Genomic DNA, 20034 nt, shown 5'->3' with positions numbered 1-20034 from the left:
TAACTGCATAAAAATGAAGAATTATTGAGTCACACTTTGCCAATATTGCGAATAACTTCTTATGCGTACTAATTGTACAAACCTACATAGACACGCGGCAAATCTGCAAGTTGCAAAACCTGCCTTTATTGCTGTGTTTCCCCATTAGGCTCTCATTGGGCAAAATGTTTAAGTGTCGTCAGTTGACATCCCACCTGCTTATTTCAGCATTATTGCTTCATTCATACATCTGCGTTCATTACAATTAATGAGCCCGACTTTGACATTTCGACATTACTTATTGTTTGAATCACAACTAATTGCTCATATGTCAGTACGCTCGGGCCAATTTTGCAGATTGCACAATCTACCTATGTGGACTTTTTCCACATGAAGATCTCATACGTGAAATACTTCAGGCTTTTTAGTAGCTCGCACAATCTACGTAGGTATAGGGTGATTTCTTTTACGCGCGGTGGAGCAGTGGTTAGCACCGTTGTCTCACATGCTCATGGTTTCCAATACCTCCCGGGGCCTTTCTGTGTTGAGTGTCTATCTTCTCCACGGGAGTTTCCTCCAGGTACTCCGGGTTCCTCCCACAGTCCAAATACATGCATGTGAAGTTCATGGGTAATCACCCCAAGCTGTGAGTTAGACTGATCCCGTCTTCACCCGAAGTTAGCTGGGACCAGCTCTGAGCGGGATAAAGAAAGAAGAAGGAGGGATGGATTTCCGTTATCATGTGTATCACGCATGAATTACAAAAATGTTGGCAGTTGGCAGTAATTCACAAGTTGAGAAATCTACATATTAGAGCATTAGGTTTCACTTAAAGGTATGGTAGAATGAGATCACTTATTTATAAACTTTTCCACTGATTTAACAGCCTACAAAGATCTTTATAACGTTAGTCCCTTTCACCGACCATTCGAGGCGCTCATGCATCCATTGGGATTCACGGCCTGGCTCAAGAACACTTACAGATATCGGGGATTGAACCTGCGAGCTTCCAATTGTAAGCCAACCCACTGAACCATAGCCACCCCTAAAGGTACGCTATAGCGTGCCTCAGTTATTTTTTTAAAAGCCATAAACTTTCACTGTGTGTTCTTGTGTGAGTTGCTTTGTCAGTGAACGAGTTGACGTGTCAAAAATCCATGACTCCAGCAGTATTCCACATATATTCACCCACTCCCTAAAAAAAAAAAAAAAAAAAAAAAAAGTCACGGGCTCCTTTTATATTGAGAATGGCTTCACAATTCATTTCAATTTCCTGTAGGGCCCGAGTGACTTCAGAGAGCGAGTAATCTGACGAAGAACTCCATTTAGCCTCGCACTTCCATCTTAACCCCCAAACCCCATATTTCACAAATGTGGCTCTGTGTGTGCGTGTGTGTGTGTGTGTGTGTGTGTTCAGCCTGTCGAGTTTATTTAATTTGAGGAAGGCCTGGGCGGAACGTATCACAACCCCTCCCTCTCTGACATCAAACCCTCGCCTGAAGTGGTCGCTCCGCACAAGTAACAGCACTACTTACATCACAAAATGGACTCTAAATGCAAACAGGCATAACTAGGGACAGCCAATTCATACTCACACACACACTTTCATTTTCTTTTCTTTCTTTCTTTTCCTTTTTTTTTTTTAACCCACTCTTCCTTCATCTGGAAGACGGTTCGGGGGCCTTTTTTTCTTCGAATTTCACAGTGCGCAGTATTGTGCTTGGATAAAAATGAAGCGGAGAAATGAGGAGAGAGGGACGGAGCGAGCGAGGGGAGGGGAGGGGAGGGGAGGGGGAAGGCTGAGAGAGAGAAAAATCAATAGTGAGGACATAGCTGGGGGGTTTCCACATTACATTTTGCATAGACGTCGGCTGTAATTTGCCTTTGATCTCGGTCCCAAGATGACTCACTGAAGCCATCTTCCACAGCCAATTGTGGGGGTGGTGGAGGTGGTGGGGGTGGAGGGAGGGGGTGAAGGATTGAGGGGGTAGAAATGGAGGAGAGGTGTGTGTGGGACAGTGAGTGTCAACCACAAGAGCTGACGCCAGGGCCGGTGTGTACATTTCGCTGAGGAGTCTGTTCTCCTGCAGGCTGGATGGAAGGCAGACTCTCTCGGTTTCATGTATTGGTGGTGTGAATCCCAGCGCCGGCGCTTCACGTTCCCAAAAAGAAAGCCACTTGACCTTCAACTCCTCAGGTTGTGTCGGTTAGAGCAAGTTGCGGATCACCGAGCTGACCCCCCCCCCCCCCGACAGGCCGCGGACGAAACCCGTCTTCTCTCTCGGCTTCACCATGAACCGACGGCAACAAGGTCACTGACCTCAAACACGGACTTCACTGAGATGCACATCAATTTATTACTAATAATAATCATAATGCATGGGTTTCATATGGCACTTTCAGTGTCTTGCCCAAGGATACTTCTGCATGTAGGCAGGAAGCGATGGGAAACGAACCTGCAACCTTTCGACGACCGCTCTACCAGCCCGTGTACGTACGATAATAATATAAAGGGGACCTATTATATTGTTTTGTATTGTGTTGTCTATGTTTTGTTAGATTAAGAATTGGAAGCAGTTATCGAAAGTGTGAAAGAGCAACTTTAGAGAGATAACATGTCTGGTTAACTGCCTTGGTCATAAGTTTCAGGCAAGATGATGAAGCTGATGTCAAATAACCAATAAAGTGGGTGGGTCTCCTGAAAACTAGGCATTCTGGGTTGGTTAATCAAAAAAAAAAAATGGTTTGGGAAAATGATTGAAAGAAAAACAGTTTTGAAATAAAAACAAATTGTTTGGCAATCACCGAAATACTGAATAGTCAGAATTCAATTAAATGTTATTTCTGTGGCGCCAAATACATGCCAAAGTCATTTCAACACCTTTTTTTTTTTTTTACAGAGGATAAAAGCAGAAGTTCCACATGAGGAACCAGAGGAGTCGGTAGAAAAGGAAAAAAAAAAACTCTTTAACATGAAGAAACCTGCAGAACCAGAATCAGAGATGGAAACTTTCTATTGTTCCGGTTGAGATAGAAGGAGATAGAAGGAGAGAAAAGCACCGGCAGACAGATTGCGGGAAGGGATTCAAACCCCGGTTCGGGTCAGGGGTTAAGATTAATGAAACGTCATTAAAAATAAATAACAAAAGAGGAATATTTCACACTAATTGATCAATCATATTGTTCACAGTGCTTTAATAGTGCCTCAGACACCTTCAATGAACACGTTCTGTCGTAAGTATGTTGATTTTAGTGTAAACAGTGTCGGACTCGACACTATGGCCACACGTCGCTGAGAGATTTAGGTTACGAGTGTGCATGTTCTCCCCGAGCCAAATAATCCAGCTTCTTCACACAATGCAAACACAAAGTATGAAGGTTAACTGGTGTCTTACAGTCTGTATTATAAGAGTGATGAGTCGGACCTGTCCGGGGCGCACGGCGCCTTTTGCCCAAAGAAAAGGAAAATCCAATCCCTGAAAAACTTGCATAAAGTGTGTCGACGATGGATGGATGGTGTAATTTTCCAAAGTACCTTGCGAGAAAATTCTCCAAATAAATCTGGAAGGAGTGAAATGAACATTATTAGCCTTTGAACTGACACCAAGAAATAAAAAAAGTGTAAAGAAAGTGGAATGATTCAAGTCAAGTACAGGTCTCATAAAATCTTGATGACTCTAAGTGTACTCGACTACTTTCCTCCGCGAAATCGAAGCAATAAACTGACCGAGTGAAACAAAACTGGCCGCATTCAAACGGCGTGCGGGAATCTCCCTCCGCGTGAACTGCGCTGCCACGGGAAATTAAAAATCACTCCGGCCCGTCGGAATGGTGTGAAATAATGAATGACGACATAAAAGTAATTAATAGATAGAGCCGTCTCGGGGAGAAAAGAGGAGGATTCGTCATCTCTTCTCCACACAATGCCATTGTTCTTCACCACGTTCGCTGGCCGCTGCGTTATTAATGATCCTGCCTTTGCAAGAACACACATTTTTCTCTTTTCCTTCTCCGTGTCGGGAAACTTTTTTTTTTTTTTGGGTGGGGGTGGTGGTGGGGGGGTTTCCACCACCCATCCTTCTCCGCTGCCATCCTTCTTTACATGTCGAGATCGTCGCGGGCTCTCTGGAGAAGCGTGTGGAAGCTACGGGTTGTGAAGAACTTTTTTTTTCACAGGGATAAACTTTAGTACTTCGTCGCTTGAACGTTTAGGCGAACCGACCAGGCACGACTGTTCGCAGATGACTGTTCCATTGTCGCAGCGACAAGACACACAACCGCACATCTGACAGTGATGAGGTTCATGTTACATTGCTGCCGTCGCTCATCGCTGGCCTCACGTTGTCTTGTTTCACTGGCATGCAAAGAAATGACATAAATACTCACTTCATGGTTCATTTAATGGATTGTGACCCGGTTCCTCTGCTTTGTTCAGGTTTTACCGACAAATCTAAGTGGTTATTCTGAGAAAGACTCGTTTCTGATTGTGTCACTTCAAAAAAAAAATTATTTCGTTCAGTAAGAGGCTTCCAGATGTGTTTTACACCTGCCCACCACTAGTTGGAGCTACAGAGCCTTCACACAGCATGTTACCCTCACCTCATTGGTCCACGATGAAAATAGTGCCAGACACATCACTGGTGTAATTTCCCCTCAAGCAACTTTGTGTAGCTCAAAAATCTATAAAAACTAAACCCTTACAATGTATGCAACTTCCTTACTTACTCGTGGAGGTCACTTTTGTTGTCATGACAAAAAAAAAATATATATATATCATTGAGACAGTCAAAGCTTTTACTCGATTGAGTAAAAGTCCATTTGTGATCAAATCCCTTCAAAAGTTTCTTAACTTAATCGATTTGATGTATAATTTGACATAACAGCCACTAGAGGGTGCTCTGTACCCCAACATGATTAAGAAAAATAAAAAACAAAACAGAATTATTTTTTTTATGCCAAAAAAAACCCAAAAAAATTTTCAATAAAAGATCCTGATCTGGTTTAAAAACGCTTTTTTTTGTGCTAAAAAGTGTCAACCTTTTCTCCTATGACCAAACATGCTCGACTACATCCCTTAATTATTTGCCCCCCCCCCCATCAATAAAATACCACCATCCAAAAGTTTATTGTATCCCTGGTTAATTACATTTGGACTGGATTTCCAAATGTTGACATACAGTTTGCTACCTGCCTACCTGCAATACTCAATACTTTGCTGCAACGCGCCCCGTAAGCGCTGTGGCGTTTTAAAGCTTAATACTTCAACTTCTGGTGGCACATTAAGTTTCCACCTATGCTGCATTTCTGTCATTATTTGGCCCCCGACTTGTCAGGCATACCGTCGGGTGTTTTTATTCCCATGCTTGCACCCAGTTTCTTGGTGTGGGTTGCAGAATTTGATATTATTTGAGGCTTACTCTTAATCGTCCAGACGGTAAATATTGCACACTTCTTCTGCGGTGGCCCTTAATGGGCATGTAACTTTATAGGCAAACACGTGAAGTGGTGTTCCTCCAGCAAGCGGGGAGTTTGGAGAGAGTGCCAGGCACTCGGCGAAGATGAAAGACTCGTCAGATGGCACCGTGGCGCTCGCCTCAGACACTTATGAGAAACAGACCTTCAGGAGAGGCTAAGTGTCCAATCTCTTGTGACTAAGAACAGTAATAGAGCGCAGTCGTCGGTAAATGGACTATTTCAGAACCAGAAGCGTGGCTCTCCTCTCTGTTCTGGCGTCGCCCCGCGCTGAAATGTACACCTTCACCATCCCTCACCAGGAGTGCACTGCGGATTATTGCTATTATTACACTTCATAAATCCCCTCCTTCCACATGATTGATGATTTTCCACTTCATTCTTTGCACAGTGCGGTGGATCTTTTTTTTTTTTTTTTAAGAAATTTGGTTTCTTTTTGTGAAGCTTCAAACTCTAAGCACTGTTTTTTTTTTTTTTTTCTGCCCGAGTCCATTTTCCTGTCGGCCTTATTCGTCCGTCGCTCAAATTAGCATGCAGCCTTGATAATCTGCCCCCCCCCCTCCCTCCTCCCACCCCCCCGTCTCTCGTGGCCCGGTCCGCAATCCCTAATGATGAAATGAATTACACCATCTATTGTCGGGGTGCTTTAATCATATTAGCTTCTGCTAAAATGACAGAGCATTGTTCAGGGGCCGCAGACAAAAGACGACACATCTAAGGTACAATGGACCTCGGATCTCTCTCAGTGAATTACATTAATTCTAAATAACGTCACGTTAAGCTGCCTGTCCGATAGAGGTAGTGAAGGAGGTTTGACTGGAATGGCATTTGCACCTTCATCATTGCTTCTAATGAGACAGTGGAATACTGATAGATGTTCACTGACATGGGGAAGTTCTTTCCCCACTTGGGAACGTGTTCATTACATGTGCTGGTCTCAGTCAAGATATTTCAAATGGGATCGCACTTTATGTTTTTAGATGACTTTACAATTGAAATCTGAATTATTGATGACCTCAAAGCAACAAACCAAAGAATAATTCCAATTAAAGCAATCGCTTTCAAGGTGTTCGGCCGACTTTGCTTTGGGTCAAGCAATTGAACCTTCTTGGCCCAGGAGAGATCACAGTATATGTACAGTAGAACCTCTGATGTCCCGGGTGGACACGTCACTGTGCATGAGCACATATTTAACCGTTGACACACCTTGACCAGCGTAAAACCAGCCGAACGCCGACAACGGGCAGGTTTAACTGGCACATTTCAAGCCGAGCGACACTAAAACTCAAGTTTCAATGACTGCGTTTGCAATGTCCACTGCCAGCTTGGATTCCGTCTTTCTCTTCTTCTTCTTCGATGATGTTGGCAGGTTATAAACGACTTCCTGGCGTTTTACTGCCACCTACTGGCTTAGCGAGTGCATAAGTCTTGTTTTCCACTGTGAATATATTTATGCCGTACAGTTTATCAGAGTTTAGATTTTTTTTTTTCTAAATTGTGTGACCTTTATTATACCGTACATACTTATTCTATTTCGAATTTTATATTTTTTTTATATTTATTTGATACATTATATATAAATACTAAGTATTTATATTTTATTTACATCTTTACAGTAATTATTTTGTTTATGTTTCTTTATATATATTCAGTTATATTAGCTTAAATTAAAGCAACGTGTTTCTTCCATAACGACGAGGGGACACCTTTCTACAGGGGACACTTGCCCTTGGGTTTTAGGGCGTCCCTACTTCAGAGGTTTTACTGTACTTGTGGGATGTTTATGCACGTCTATGCACTCGCTATTGTTCACTGAAAATACTAGCAGACCAGAGCGTTTTACACAAATTCACTTTAAAAAAAAACAGACATAAATTCCCACAGATAGAAGGCCCGAGTGATCCCGGTGAGGCATTTTATCAAAACATGGAGCTCTTGACTGAAACTTCTTTTTGCTGCCTTGTGTCGGATTTTTCCTTTTTAATCCTGCGTTTGTTTAACTTTTAAGATTTTTAGACTTTCTGGTGTTGTGTAATTTCATTCTTTCACAGTTTAGACAGTTCAGTGGTCTAAAAAAAAAAAAAAAAAAAAAAAAAGACTGATCCAACAGCAGATCAAACAAAGTGGTCCATCTGTGGTTGCCTTGTGATTTGATTTTCTCTATTTCTGGACTTCATCTTTGCTTTTTGGTCGTTGAAGATCCTTCACGCTTCTGTCTTCTGTGTTTTGGATCTAAACAGAGACAGATGTGATTAGAATGTCCAAAAATGACATTTTACCATTTTCTCCTGTACAGCACTTTGTGATTTTTATCTGTGAAAAGCGCTTTATGAATACATTTTACTTACTTTACTTACTTACTTACTAATAGAAAAAAGTATTCAAACTGAGAACGATCTCCAACACTGGTAGCATAATGATAATTTAGGTATTTTTGTCTTATTAGCGTAACGTAACGCTAATTTTTTTTGTCACTATTATGTCTCTCCAGTTTTATAGATCCCGGCTGTCTTTTTTTTTTTTTTTTAAACACAAATATTTCCTTCATATTCATACTTTCCTTCGCAGATTAAACATCCTTCATCAGGTATATTCATATGAGGTAGCCACAAACAGCCATAGCCCACTTTTGCCGAACATGGATGCACACTCACGTATGCACATAGTAAAGCAGAAGGATTACCAAAAACGGCTGGCCAAGTCTTTTAATTCATCCATTTCCTCCCCGCCCTCAGTCGCCGCTCGTTGACGGCGCATTAAGGGGAGCAATATTTAGCATATCTGGCTAAATGGTCCTAACAAGCCCCAGCTTGCACCGCGTTAAAAAAAATTAATAAATAATAAAAGAAGGAGAGAGTGCGGGTGTTGCCAGGGAAATAATTTGCCTCTCTTGAACCGATGATGGCATGCACTTTATGCAAATTGGTGTCTTGGGACAACAAAATCCCCCTTAATACATATGCAGACTTCATAAAAAGGAGAGTGCCAGAGAGAGAGAGAGAGAGAGAGAGAGAAAGAAGGGAGACCTGAGTGTGAAAGGAGGAGATCATATGAGGGGGGGACAGGAACAAGGACCGATGGATGATAAACAGCAAGTCAGCACAAAACTGAGCGTGTGAGGATTGAATATCTTTACAATCAATGTCAAGGTTCGTTTCAGTAACGTGTGTTTGTATGAATCTGCTGCACTTCACACAGTGAAGAGGTCGCCGGTGACGACAATTAACGATTCTCCACTCATGACAGACGTTGTTGACAGTCCATTGTCTTTATGATTGTTACCCACCTTCCTCTGATTGAACGTGTCACGAGAAGCGAACTCACAATAAGTTGTTGTTTTTTTTTTATTTATAGCCGCTCGCAGGAGGTGTGACTCGCTGCCTCACGCCAAACAGTGTTAATCACTGGAAGACTCTTCAACCGAGATCCGCTTAACTATTGCTTCAAATCCCGCCACCTCCTAAACTATCAAGTTATCTACTTTAAGTTCCTTGAACTTCAGAGCATTAAGTTGAGAAACTGATGTAATGAGTTTTATTAACTAACGTCGACACAAGCAGATCTAACTTGCTGGACATAAACTCTTACAATGTGGGATAATTAAGACCACGTCCACCGGGGAACAAGTTCATCTGTATCTGCAGAACTTTTTCGTGCAAAATGGGGCATTTTCAGAAAGTTAAACCACTTAAGCTGGCTCCCAAAATGAATTTTTAGGGAGGAAAAAACCCTCGGCTCGTGTTTATAATGCAGAAGCTACTGAGCTTGTTCAAGGTTTTACAACACATTTTCACACTCGTGGTGAGGATTCCTGGTTTTCACCCAGGTGGCCTCCAGAGAAGTGGATTTGGAAATGAGAATATTGCAGCTTGGAGCAGTGCGGTGAGCAGGTAAACACCCAAACAGGACATTTTCCCAAGGGGGATAGTAATGTACAATTAGTTTGATTACCACTGTTTGTGTTTTGACTTTCACACGTGTACTTTGCACATTTTTTAATGTCTTTCTCTATAAGTGTCCCATATGGTCTAGTGGTGAGGATTCCTGGTTTTCACCCAGGCGGCCCGGGTTCGATTCCCGGTGTGGGAACAATCTTTGGGGCAGTAGTGGCTGAGACGCTCTGAAAGTGTGATTGAGGTTTTAATCCTGCAGTGAACAGGTAAAACAGGCCCAAAAGCAACTTCCCAAAGTAAAATTAATGAATTGCGTTTAGTTTAATTTCTATATTTTGACTTTTCACGCATGTACCTCATGTCTTCTCACTTGTTGGTTTTTCTACCATTGCCCTCATTGCTACCATTTCTCACAGTGATTGTCTTCACTGTATCGTTTAGGGAAATTAAACATCAGAGAATGCACGTACAGTACTTGAAAAGTGAATTTCAAAAATGCCAATTCAATAAATGAATGAATTAAAATCACTCCAAAGTCATAAGTTGAACGTACGAGTGTCGATGTGTGGTCGCAAAGCTACAGACGCTGTTAAAATATATACTTGCTGTTTATTACCCCCCCCCCTCTCCCTCTCTCTCTCTCTCTCTCTCTCAGAGGAAGTTTTGAATCCTGTCATTCCCGGCTCGGAGTTCAGCTCTTCTTTCATGTGTTGCCTCGACAGCAGGCCTCTCCCCTGCTTTTGTATTGTTTTATTATTTATGCACGAGGAGGGGCTGGTGCTCGGCTGGTTGGATGGAGGGCGGGGGGGGGGGTTGTCTTAAGCATAAGCAGCAGCAGCATTAGGACATATCGGAGGAGTGGGATGGGGGGGGGGGGGTGAGGAGAGGTGGGGGCTAATTCATATTCTGTTTCAGCAACATCTTAGTGAGCCGGAGAGTTCAAAAACATTTTCCAAGCAAATGCAGAGAAAGAAGGATGGAGGGGGGATGAAAGGGAGAGGCAAGAAGCGAGGGAGGACAAGACACTAGGGGTGTGTGTGTGTGTGTGTGTGTGTGTGTGTGTGTGTGTGTGTGTGTGTGTGTGTGTGTGTGTGTGTGTGTGTGTGTGTGTGCGTGTGTGTGTGTGTGTGTGAGGGTGTTATTTTGCATACACTTGTCCATATGTCTGAGCGTGTGTGTGTGTGTGTGTGTGTGTGTGTGTGTGTGTGTGTGTGTGTGTGTGTGTGTGTGTGTGTGTGTGTGTGTGTGTGTGTGTGTGTGTGTGTGTGTGTGTGTGTGTGTGTGTGTGTGTGTGTGTGTGTGTGTGTGAATAGCATATACAGTATGTTTCAGGATTGGAGAACAGATGGAGATGAGAAGAAATGGAGCAGGTTCAAGAGAGAAAGGGATAATAAAAGAAGACAAAGGGGGGGACAATACACAAAAGAGTTGATACCATCCGAGAGGGAAAAAAAAACAAAAAAAAAACTTTCAGTATGCAACGTGATTAAAATAGACTGCAGCTCTGGTGCGAAGGAAATATTAGGACGTGTAAAGAAAGAGGTGGTGCTATGTCTACACACACGTCCTCGATCCATGTTTTCCAACGCGTGTGACTCACATTGTTTCACAGTCCCAGAAGACACCGACTTGCTGTTTTGCTTGTGAAAAGTTTCAGCCAAAACAGAAAGTTGTAAAAAAAATCCCCGCAGCTCGCCGGGAAAAACCAGGACGTGACGGGTTTGGGACATTTGGACTAAATTTACTATGAACAAGCTCTCTGTCTTATTCACTTTTCAATAATTCACGTCGCTATTATTTTTATTTATTTATATATTGACATGACAGTCGCTGCAAGTCCATGACATGGAGATCCTGACCCAGCGCCTCCCGAAGCTGCACCGTTAAAGGTGCTCGTGCTGAATCATTAGGATTTCACCATGTTTATTTATTGTTTCTTCTCGAGTTGAATATAGAAGGAGCAACTGGCTGCCTGTTGCAAAATTAAGTCTAAATCAAGATGTTAGCAGTAAACCTTTTGACTCTTCTGAGTTACAGCGTCCAGCCGGTAAGAAAGGGACTTGTTTATACCACACAGGCTCAGGGAGATTCACAGGTCAACGCTTTGTTCTCACTTGGAACAAATAAAATAAAAAAAAAAAACGTCTCCAATTAGTCGCAATTTGAAGCTCACTGTCCAAACCCAGGGCACAGGAATGGGCTTTTCAAAAAGTCTGGGTCATTCCACGAATACGATGCGATGTGTTCTATTACAAATTATTACTAGAAATATGTAGCAGCATGGAAATGGCGATATCTCAAAACAAATGGCGGAATAGATTGAATTATTTCATGAAATGCAGTGGAAGTTACCTGACGGACCCATAAAATGCTCATTGCATTCAGATGACTTTATCTCAACGCAACTAAACATTTATCAAATGAAATATGTTTTTGCATTTTGTGTAAACATCAGACTGAATCGACGTACAGAATACAGTCCCCATTATATATATGCGCGTCATTTGGTTTGGTTCCAGAACTAAAGGAGACGTTTGTCAACAGAGCTCAACCCTGTTGATGAAACATCTGTGACATTCAAAACTAAAATACTAAAAAGACTAAAAGATATAATTATCACATATATCTAGTAACCTACCAACCCCCCCCCAAAAAAAAACCGGCCTGTAATTGACCCCAGTCCGCCCAGACCACTAAGAATAAATGTAAAAATGTACAAAGAAAACAGGGATTTCTGACTAGATTTCTTAAGAGTAGCAGACAAAATGCAACACTTAGACTTAATAGCTGCCTTGCTGCTATCAAAGTAGCCTCAAAGCCGTGTTGTCAGGGTGAGTTTTAAAAAAAAACACCAAAAAACTCCCACAATGCAACAACTATAGAAGTATTTTTGGACATTTCACATTATTTTCCACCAGGATTCATTCAAATGTCATTCAATTGAGATTGTATAGTCGTTTTCTGCTGTAACTGTTTGGTTTTGATCAAATATAGACATTTTCGTCACATATACTCTGCAGCTACAACAAAGGAAAAAACTTGAACGTTGAAATGGAAACGTTATATCGGCACTGTTCCACCAGTCCGGCCGGCTGAATGTGTTCGACACCCCCCCTTGAAATAAAGGACAACGGATGTGTCAGAAAGGCTTTCAAGAATAGCTCAACTGTTTTAGCATTAAAACCTCCAGACATGACTTATTTCCCCACGACTGGGTTCAAATAAACACACAACACAAGGCCTCCCAGCGCCGCAGTGTCGGATCCAGAACGTAGACGGCTCCGAACCGTGTCAGTCCTCACACGCCCGCCGTACTCCGGCCAGTTTAGGCCGCACTTAAGTGAAGCTGAAGCTCCGCGTGGCCTCGGGGCGCCGCTGTCTGTGCCAGCCATATCAATAGTCGCCACAGCTGGGCTCGGCTCTGACAATGTGCTGGAGACTATTGCACCACCGCCTTAACACCCAAACCATCCGGGCCAATCACAATCAGCGAGATGAACGATTGTGTGTGTGTGTGTCGGTGTGTGTGTGTGTGTGTTGGTGTGTGTGTTTCCCCACTCTTCTTCCATATCTTCAGTACATGCCCTTGAGCGTGTGCAAAATGGCTCAGTATCAAAGAGCGATGATTGAACTGAAAACATACTCCACTCTGAGGGAGGAAAAAAGAAAAAAAAAAAAAAAAAAGAGCCCTCAGTGTTTGTGTGTGTGTGTATGTGAAATGGCCCGATTTTTTTCTGCGTGTAACTGTGTGTCCACTGTAAAAACAAAGAGGCGTCGAGGCAAGGAGACGTTTGCTGAGACGTATTGAATTTCAATAAAAAAAAAAAAAAAAAAAAAAAACTGCAATGAGAGTATGAGGCCCGGGCGATTTTTCAATCTCTCGTTGCTCTGTCCTGAATTAGTCGTGGTACACTCTATTTTCACCGTGCCCAGCCTAATCAGATCCCCGCCCGTCCCGTGGGCCTTCCCTCATTTGGCCTGTCCCACGAGTCATGTGCCAATCAAATTGCTCATCAATGTCTGCCTCTTTCCCTTTTTTTTTTTTTTTGGTGCTTTTTTTTTTTTCCTTTGTCTCCTGCTCCCGTCCTTCTTTTCAGCCATTTCATTAAATTGTGTCATGAGAAAAGTTAATGAAGCCGGGCAGCAGCGTTATGTCGGATATCGCGCTACGACAAGGAACCAGGTGAATCCGGAACATCTCTTATATGTTCAAACTGCAAATGTCCAACCGGATTAGTGCAGCGTGTCAGAGAAAGCACATGTTATAGTTGGAAGCAGCCAAAAGAATACAGACGATGAATCCAAAAGATAAACGCCGTCAGAGGCATCGTAGCTGTGATACGTGTGTTTTAATGAATGACTTTATGAGATTTTACAAGAATATTGGAGTGGCTGCAAAGAGACCGAGAGAGTTTGGACCGTCTTCTGAAATCCATGGTCGCCTTCAGTTACCAGAAAAGATACCAGAACGACTCCGAAAGGTTTTCATTTAAGGATCTAAGCAATCAGTTTGGGGCGTATGCATGTTGTAATTTCAAAAATGTACATATGTGGCTTGGATATTTAAAGCTCATATTTCACAACGAGTCTCTTTAATTGATTCCAGAACTTTGATAGGACGGCAACAGATGGAAGTAAAAAAATGTTCCCTGTGTACGTTTTTCATGTCATTTCACATGTATGACGGCGACCTCTGGGTTACGGTGGAATAGTTCTGGTGAAACACGCCGTCTTTAAGTTCTAGATGTAAAAAGTCTGTGAACTCCCTCGACGAGGATTGCCAAATTGGGGATATTAAACTAAAAACAGTTTCATCATAGTCTCAAGTTTAAAGACTAAGATGCTCACGGACTAAAATGTAAAAGAACAACTCGCATTTTGAGATTTCTGCCCTGCAGCTCCAGAGTGTGATGATTTTCAATATTGCTAAATCTTCAATAGGCGAAGTCATTTGTGTCTTGAGGTCATGTGGGCACGGCAGTGAAAATGCGTCGTTTTTGGAAAGTTTTGTGTTTACATGGAAACGTTTTGAAAAAAAACCCATCAGTTTCCAGGGACACAGCAGAAACACTGAAAACGACGTAGTCGGCACTCCAGGCCACAGGTTTGTCACTCGTATCTATTGGCAACTTCCAAAATGTGTATGATTATTCAATCATTATTAACATTTTTCTAACGTTAACACACTTCACACGATTTGTAACGTTGACCCTTTGCAACAACGTACAATGTGTTTGCACTCAATGGGAATTGAACTGTGATTTCACTGATCCACGGATCTTTTACTTTCTGTTCATCGAGTGAAGATTACAGACAGGCGTCAGGCGGCGTGTTAGCGGTTAGCTTCGGGAAACTGGGTTAAAGCGGGCGATCGTGGCGCCGTGGTAGATTTCTCATTTTGTGTAATACAGCGTAGTTTCCTGAAACGTAGCGTCTGCACTCAGAGAAGTTTGCTCACTGGCAGTGAGCAAACTTGTTCAGTCACTTCCACTTCCAGCCGGAGATGACGCCTGGGATGAAATCCGCATGTGGGGAAGTTTAAGTGAACGCAAACGCACAGAAGGAGGCAAAGTTCAGGGCCTTCGGCGTTTTAACCCTGGAACGTGTGGGCGTTGTGGTATTTTCTCTCTTTCTCTGTCACACACCTTTTATACCTATAGTTCCAGTCGCTCGCTCATACGAAACAAGTCGTGTTTTCCTCGTGACCTTTTCCCAACACATTATTAACCGCAACTATTAAAAAGAAAAGAAAAAAAAAAGAAATCTGTCGTCGTATATGAAACTTGACACACTCTCACACTTGTGTGAAATGTGTGAAATATTTCCTTGCAAACTTAGTCGTAAATAACTTTTCATGCAGTTTGGACCAAAGGGCTACTGTTGGAAACCAATCAGGCACCGACGTGCAGTGGGCCTGGACGGACAGTCGGAGTTCCTGTTTAAGTCAATGTAATCATCAAAGGTAAAGAATTTATGGCATCTTCATTAATCTACTTGCAGGAAAAAGGGTCTATCTTTTCAAGCAAAAGTGGTGAAACTGTCTTGGATTACACAACGAAACTGCTGATTCCAGTTCAAATATCGGTTGTGCAGCATATCACAGAGGACCCGACTCTGTCCGACCTCAGCAATCGCTCTAGGAAACCACGCGGCGGTTGAGCGACGTCTGAAGAATGTCGGAGTCTGAGAAAAGAATCTGAAGAACTTTTGCCGGGAAATGTTTTGGTATTTGAGGTCGAGAGAATGTTGCTTTGTCCCCGTGTGACGGTTTCAGCCGTCTGGAGAGCCGTCCTGCTCAGCTTGCATTTCAGCTGCTCTTCGTGGACTCACTGGAAAAAAAAAAGTGTCCAATCCAGTGTCCAGGCCAGCTCTGAACGGGGAGTTGAAGACGGTCCGCAGCTTCCTGGCTTCACGCTCGGCCATGAAGTCGAACTTGAGAGCGAAGCCCCGTTTCCACGACGATTCAAGTGGTTCGTTTCATAAAGGTTTTGAAAGCGACGTCATGGAAACGGGAGAAATGATGTGAAGCGTTAACGTATGGCCACTAGTGGGTGATGTCTCCCTCCTTATTTAACTTGTGGACCAAGTTGGGCTGTTTGTTACTGTGACCGCCAAAATAAAACCACCACGTCCGGGAGGACACGCACTGGGAGTGATGACACTCTGGAGTAAACGTTGCTCCCCTCTACTGAGCATGTGCAGAAGAACTATTTACTACGACTGTGTGCAGCAGCGGAGTTTTCAGTGGCTCCGATCGCCGTCGTGGCGGAAACGGAAAAGACGAAACACAGCAGGAGTTTCGTGTTTTCGCTTGAAAATGTTAAACTCCGACCAAGAAAAGAGTGTTTCCTCCTCCGCGTCCACTTCAAGGCACATTTTTTTTGCAGTAAGGTTGTAGGTTGAATGTAAGGCAGTGGGCTTACCGTAGACAGAAGTCAGACCTGTACTTTAAACTTTAGCAATATATTTTTTTTTTTTCATTATACCTCACCTTTCACATGGTTCCAATCATTTTCAGATTAATCCCGGGTCTCTTTCAATTTATTGGCTAACCAAAGCCAGGAAAAGAAGAATGAAAAAAGTTATTTTCCTACAATTATACTGTTGGAGGGAACAGTGTCCCATTTGGGATTTTAAGCCATTTACACAGATGATTCCAGTAATGCCATGCAAATAGAATTTAATTCAAAGTTAATTCGCCCGCATTACTTTTTAATAAAGAAATGATAAATTATAATCTCCTCTGCAATTTAATCTATTTATGCTGCTTCTGTGGCTGGAAAGTGTCCACTCGCTCGTCTTTTCATTAATTGTGAGGGAGACGGAAGGAGAGTTTTGCGGGAGGAGGAGGAGGAGGGGGGGGGGGGAGGGAGAAGAGAGAGAACGGAGGGAGGGCAGGTAAGTGTGTTATCTCAGCGCCGGACTGCGTTTGAGAGAGAAATAAAGGGTGTAATGAATTGATTTCATATTTAGTCTCGGGCGCATTGACGTGCGCGCGCACACACACACGCACACACACACACGCACACACACGCACACACACACACGGACATCTCCAGTGGTCTGTTGGCGCCTGTAGCCTGCAGTCGTTTTCTCTCCTTTCATTAGGGTGGAGATTCTGCCCTTTGATAGCGTTATCGATTCTGCCTCCGAACACAGTGGCACCCTGTGAAGTTGCTCTTCAGGTGCAGGGTAAAAAAAAAAAAAAAAAAAAAGAGAAGAAGAAGTAGGGAGAAGCTATTATCTTTGGTGTTATCCTGTCCCGGCTAAAGCGCTTTCACTCGCCCGCCAACTCTTTCCCTCACTCTTTGTTCTTCACCCGCTTTTATTGAATTCGGAGGATAATTACAGATTCTGTCTCCGCCGCCGCGGCTCGGGCCCGCCGTAATTTCACCGGACTGAGAATTTATTGCTGAAATCATTAGGATTCCCTCTCTCCCTCCCCCTCCTCCTCCTCCTCCGCACGCTTAAATTCTATCTCCCTGTAAATCTGCCGGCATGCGTGCAGCTACGCGTGTGCACGCTGGTCGCCGGCCTCGCGAACCCGCTTTCCAAGCATCCCGCCTTCCGATCGGACAATCTGATACGTCGTCACCTTTTGACGGACCGGGTCCCTTTTTTTTTCACCTCGACGAGGAGAAAATGGCGGACGTCCTAGTGAATCGCCTTTGACTTGTCCTACAAACGCCACGATTTTAATGAAACGAGATCGAAGCCTTTGTGACGAAATCTGCTCTCTTTGTGATTTTCCACCAAATCACTTTCAACTGGAGCCGCAAAACACGATCCGACGTTTAAAATACACAACTCATAAAGTTTCACATAAGGCTTTGATACGAAACTGTATCTCATGTTGAACTGATGAAGTTTCAGTTGCTTTTTTTTTTATTGCTGTATATTTGGATCATTGTGGCGTTGCAATGTGATTTAGTGTTTCCAGTCCAGTTGTGTTTGCTGTCATTTCCTTTTTTTTTTCTCATTTATTTCTTTTGTTTAATTCACTGTTTTTGGGATTGTTTGTCAATATGGAAGGAATTTGATGTCTTTATGGTCCAATTTGTCTCTTTTCAGTCGCCGCTTCTCGGTTCGCTTCGTCTCTGCGGTTGTTTTCATTCTACATCTCTGTCTTTGTCTCTTTGCATCTTGTTGCAGTATTTCTGTGAATTCACGCCGTCGTTTTGCTTCTGATTTCGTCAGTGTTTCCTTCCTGCCATTTTACACCTCTGAGCATTGTTTTAGTGTTTTTACACGATTTTTGTCTTCTGTGTCCATTTAAATGGTTCTCTCATTCAGTGATCGCTTCTTTTTTTTTTTTTTTTTTTACAACAAATGAAATCTAATTTGTTTGTGCCGCTTTATGATCATTCCTTTGCATGTCATTGCCGTTGTTTGCACGTCTTTGTCATTTACGTGTATGGTTGCTGCGCGTTATTTGAAATGTCCCTCTTTCTGATGTGCATCTCCTCATTGTGTGTCTTTTCCATCCAATTGCTCCTCGTTGTGATCGACTTGCTCGTCCTTTGTTTTGGGGTTCCCCCCCCCCCCCCCCCCAGTCTCTTTCGGACTGTTTTAGCTCATTTGTCGCCCCCTTTGTCGCCGCTCTTTGTGTGTTCCTCTGTGACTGACTTTCTAATAAGAAATGTTAACAATCTCTTCAAACAAAGGATCAGAACCCAAGGTCTCACCGGTCCCTGGAGCCCCTGGACCTGTGCCCAGTCGGCTCCTGCACTAATCCCTCCACGTTTCATGTGCTAATTGACAATGTACAGTGAAACGTGTACGACTGGCACGGGGGGGAGGCGGGGGGGGGAATGGTTTGTACAGGTTGGTTTTGTTGTATTTCCCTGTAGCAGGAAACACCTGTGACGAGAGGAGCCGTTTTCAGATTGTCCACTCCAGCTTGGTGTCAAAAGCACACAGATTGGGATCTTTTGCTGGATCCACGATGTCCTTTGTGTCATTTTTCCCCCTCAAATGGTTTTATTTTGGGGTTTTTTTAATGTTTTTCAGCCACCTTGACTTCACAATGTTCAGATGAAACACAGAACAGATGCACGTAAGTGTCGCGTTGATCTGCATCTGCTTACATTTCTGGGGAAATAATGCACAATCGTCGAAACTCGACTTACAATCCCGGCAAAACAAATTAATCTCTGGCGCCACCACTGGACATGAAACACACACGTGTTACTGCATAGACACATTATGAACTTATTACTGCGTCTTCAGGCTGATTGTTGACTCCCTCTCTCATTGTTATTAACAAGTAACATTTAAATTCATATTTAACTTGTTTCGTTTGACAGTATTCTTCTTTTTAGTTTTTTTTTTTTTTTCCCATTCAGGTCGTAACATCAAAGCTTTATAATCTTAGAAGAAACATTCACTCCTGCTTTTAAGTTTCTACAAAATACAATACAGTTTATTAGCGTTGCCCAGCCATGTGACAATTAACTCATTTATTTGCTTTTGATCAAAGAAGCTAAGCTTTTTTTTCTCTCTCTCTCTCTTTTTTCTACTGAAAAAGTTTCAAAGAAAAAAAACAACTGAGGGAGTGCAACATGGCTTTTATCAAGGGTAATCCAAACTTTTGTTAGCCTCATGGTCCATATGACATATACACACAACATTAATGACCATAATCTAACAATTACTCTCGGAGGCGGGATATTGAATTGCTATATATGAAAAAAAAAACACACATATACACACAGCAAAGCCGAAAATGATGAGGTTCTTACAGTAAAGATCATTTTGGATCATAATATCTAGCCTATATTAAGTTAAAATAATTTCCCAGAACATAACCTGCATTTATTGGAATTCCCAAAATGATGTAAATAATTAAACCCTCAGATCTGACTGCGGAAACGCATTTCTGACGGGAGAAAAAAAACTGAAGCTCAAAAGCAAAAAAATCTAGATGGAAAGTGAAGTATTAATACGTCTCCCTACTACAGGTTGATTTCAGCAGAACACTTTGATGAAGAATCTAAAATATGCGCTTCTACAACGAATCCTCATTTGAGGTGTTTTTATTTTGATTAAATCATTTAAAAAAGACATTTTTATTTTTTTTTTTTTACAGAAATTCTTCAAAATGTTGCCAGAAACCCCCTAAATTGGTGAAGAAAACGCACCATTGTGTGCAGAGTGTTGTGTCACCATTTGGACGTTTTAACTGATGGCA

The sequence above is a fragment of the Blennius ocellaris genome (assembly GCF_963422515.1).
Source record: "Blennius ocellaris genome assembly, chromosome: 13".
NCBI lineage: Eukaryota > Metazoa > Chordata > Actinopteri > Blenniiformes > Blenniidae > Blennius > Blennius ocellaris.
The sequence above is the reverse complement of the archived record's forward strand: the minus strand, read 5'-3'. Positions refer to the sequence as shown.